This window comes from Chrysochloris asiatica, unplaced genomic scaffold, assembly GCF_000296735.1.
Source record: "Chrysochloris asiatica unplaced genomic scaffold, ChrAsi1.0 scaffold00626, whole genome shotgun sequence".
Lineage (NCBI taxonomy): Eukaryota > Metazoa > Chordata > Mammalia > Afrosoricida > Chrysochloridae > Chrysochloris > Chrysochloris asiatica.
The window spans coordinates 40,515-44,357 of NW_006409144.1; the positions used below are offsets into that span (position 1 = coordinate 40,515).

The 3,843-nt window shown below is 33.1% G+C and overlaps 1 pseudogene; it reads right to left on the bottom strand.

The window, feature by feature from the left end:
• Positions 1–3,262: 3,262 nt before the first annotated feature.
• LOC102831859 overlaps positions 3,263–3,843 on the bottom strand; it is a 2,699-nt pseudogene continuing 2,118 nt past the window's right edge.

Below are 3,843 nucleotides of genomic sequence, written 5' to 3' on the forward strand. Positions count from 1 at the left end.
GTGCCCAGTTGTACAGGGCCACACCAGGACTCCAGGTATATGTATAGAAATACATTTGTATGTATTTTCTAGTTTTTTTGAGGCACAGTTTTCCTATTTCAATAACATGATTCATGTTAAATAGAAGGCTATATGTAGAAAATGGCACTTGGATACCAAAAATATCTAGAGCTTTCTAGATTACTGGCATTTCTATCCCATGTGCCAGCTGACACATAGAAAACATTGAGATGAATAAATACATTAACAAAGATTTCTCCATGTGTAAAGCAGAGATAATGCCATCAACCATACAGAATAATATGTAAGGAATAAGGAATGAATAAACATCAAAGTGCTTTCTTAACTGAAGGACTAAGTTACCTTCACTTCCTTTGGTTAAGTCCTTGTAGGAAGAAATTTGTTGTATTTCAAAAGTGTTGGATTATACAAAAAGTCTGAAATTTAATTCTCATTAAATTGCAATTCAACAGCATTTACCCAAACCCCTTTCACATACTTCTATTATAGCATTTCTCATATTGTATTGGTGTGGCACTGTGGGTTAATGCACCAGACTGCAAAGTCATTTGAACTGCAAGGTGGGTGGTTCAAGCTCACCAACTGCTCCTCGGAAACCCTACACAGGGTCACCATGAGTCAGAACCAACTTGGTGGCACCCAACAACAACATATTGTATTACAAATAATATTTCTCTCAGGAGACTTAGAGCAACTTGATGGTAGAAAATTGCATTAAATTCATCTTTATATCAAATTCATAGCCTTTGGCTAGTTCCTTGTAGAAGTTAGTTCCTTTAGTATACAGTGTTTAATATACATAGAGTGAATGGATCTTTGCTGTGTCCCACAGAGGACAAAGAACGATCACAATTTTGATTAGTTTTATGGCATAGGATCAAAGTATTAGGTAATCTATCAACAAACTGAAAACAGGATTTAAAAAGATTACTTTAAAGTTATCTCTATAAATTAAACCAGTTTTTAAGGTAGACACGTTAATACAGCAAATTGATGATAAGGCAATATGTAGGATTATCAGGACAGTAACATGAAAATGAGATGGAGAAAAAGAGAATCTATTTTCAAATTGCTGTTAAGTGTTGTTGAGTTGGCTCCAACCCATAGCGACCCAACACAGGGTTGCCAAGGAGCAGATAGTGGGCTTGAACCTCCGACTTTGTGGTTTGCAGTTCAGTGCTGATTCTACAGAATCACATCAGAAGTCCAATTTACTGTGTGGTAATTTAGTCAATGATGTTAAATAATGAATGAAGACTAAGCAACTTTTTAAAATAATGAAAACTGTCTTTTTCAAATTCAGATTTTATTAAAATATTATATTAAGATTTTATTATAAATGAGACAACCTATATTGTCTTGTTTTCTGTTTGAGGGGTGAACCACATGAGAGTTTATATTTAAAATCCATAGTTTATATTTAAATGATTATCTGCCCAACTTATTTTGAGGGATAGATATGATGTTTACTAATGATTATATATTCATGTAAAGATATCTGAAACCGTATTAGAATAAAACATGTAGTGACTATTCCAAGACACTACGTAATTCTTAAGATAAAAATACTAACCAGACTTACAACATACTCAAAAAGGATTTTCATAAATACTTATCATAAGAACTAAACCAAACTTTTCCTACCTTTGCCTATATGAATCTAGTTGCATGAGAGACATTCCTTATAAAAGGAAAGGGTGCTAATACTACACAATGACTGTTACGAGAGTCCAAGCAAATGTCATTTTTAAAAGTAGGTAAAAAGCAAACAGTTGGCAAAAAGTTTTTTTGTTATTATTATTACTATTTTTAATGTAGCTATTACTATATAGGAAAGATTTACAATAATTCATGATTGGGTATATGTTATTTGCATATAGTAGTGTTAGGAACTTAGATTAGAATTAATTAACTTGATTATATAGTAGTACATTTTTACATGATTTGACCAAAGCAGTTTGAAAGAAAGCGTTCTAATTAAACATTTGGTGAAATAAGACAAACCCTTTAATTGTTCAAGTGGCAACTTTAAGAATAGTTGTATTCTTCTCTTATGTAAAAAACAATGTTAGCATTTGCATAGCTTTGTAATAGACAAAGACATACTTCTGCAAAGAACTACATTTCCCTTCTCTTATGTATTGTCATGTTTCTATATGTGACACTCACCAAAAAAATGGATATAAAAAGCAAGCTGAAGCATAACATAAGCTGGTTTTACTTTATTATAAATTATTAAATCATAATATGGTTATTAGTTTTCTATGATTAAATTCTGTGGGTTTATGAAAGGAAAAAAGTTTACTGTATTGATATGCCATTTCTGAGGTACAGAATGCTTTAGAAAGTAGTTTAAAAGGAAAAAAAAAAAGCTTAAGAGTTTTGGTATCAACACACCTGGGGACAAAAGGGACATGGAACTTTATAGCACATTTGCTTACTTGTGTACCAATTCTGAAATTGGAAATATAATACTTTTATAATGAGAAAAAAAGAGTAGATACATTGGTTTATGAAGCTAGATCCTGAAATTTGCATGATTCCACAATTTATTCTTTTAAAAGGTGAATGTAATCAGCTACAAGTTTGTACTAATCTTAGGTACTTGAGGCCATACCTAGCTTGTGTGACATGAAGGTACTTCACATTTAAAGATATTATTTTCAAAATATTTTACAATCTAACTTAAAAGCTGATATTCTTATAAGGGAGGTCATGTTAGCTCACTTGACTAGTAAAAGGACACACAAGTTTAGAGAACTTGTCCTCTCTTCAGGCTTCTTTTTTCTCTGTAAGTTCTCCAAATCACAGTGCCAATCATTTAATTAATACAAAAGTTCATAATTTTCTAAGGTCATGTTTAATGTTGGTTAACTCCTACTTTGCATCTTATCTAGAATGTGATATATGAACTTTGGTACAGGAAAAAAAATTCCTACTATAAATTAATCTTTTTATTTAAAAAAGTAGTTTAAAAAAGACCAAAACACAAAACACCATGCAAACATACAGTTTTGCAGCAAATTTTTAAGTAATTCTAATATAAGGCACTTCCATTCATTTGAAATAAAGTTTCATAAAAAGTTGTCCTTTTTTTTCTGATGTAATTAAGTCTTCATAAATTATACAGTAACAATAGTACTTCAAGTAAAATTTTAATAAATATCCAATTTGGGGATAATTACCTTAAATATCTTTACCTTTGAATGGAATGAAGGATGGTTATGGAGTTCTGTGCAAGCTAATCTGAAAGGATGGTACTCGTGGTCTGTTTTAGGTTTAGAGAATTGATAACGTTTTATTTTGTTCAAGAATCTTGAACTTTTCCAAAGGAAGATTGCTTAAGACAGTTGGTAGAATGTGTTCTGATGTGCCTTTAGGTAATATGTTGTTGTTGTTAAGTACCGTGAAGTCGGTTCCGAGTTATATTGACCCTGAACAGGGTTTCTGAGGCTGCAAATCTTTATGGGAGCAGAAAGCCTCATCATTCTCCTGTGGAACCGCTGGTAGTTTCGAACTGCCGACATTGAAGTTAGAAGCCCAATTCATAACCACTATACTATGTTGTTGTTGTCAGGTGCCATCGAGTTGGAACAGACTCATAGCAGAAGGAAACAATGTCTGATCCTGGGCCAACCTCACTACTGCTGCCACACTTGATGCCATCAATGATACCACCTGGCCGATCCATCTCGTTGGGGATCTTCCTCTTTTTCTCTGACCTTCCACATTACCCAGCATGACACCCTTCTCCAGCGACTGTTCCCTCCTGACAATATGTCCAAAGTATGAGAGACGAGCTTAGCCATCCTGGCCTCCAAG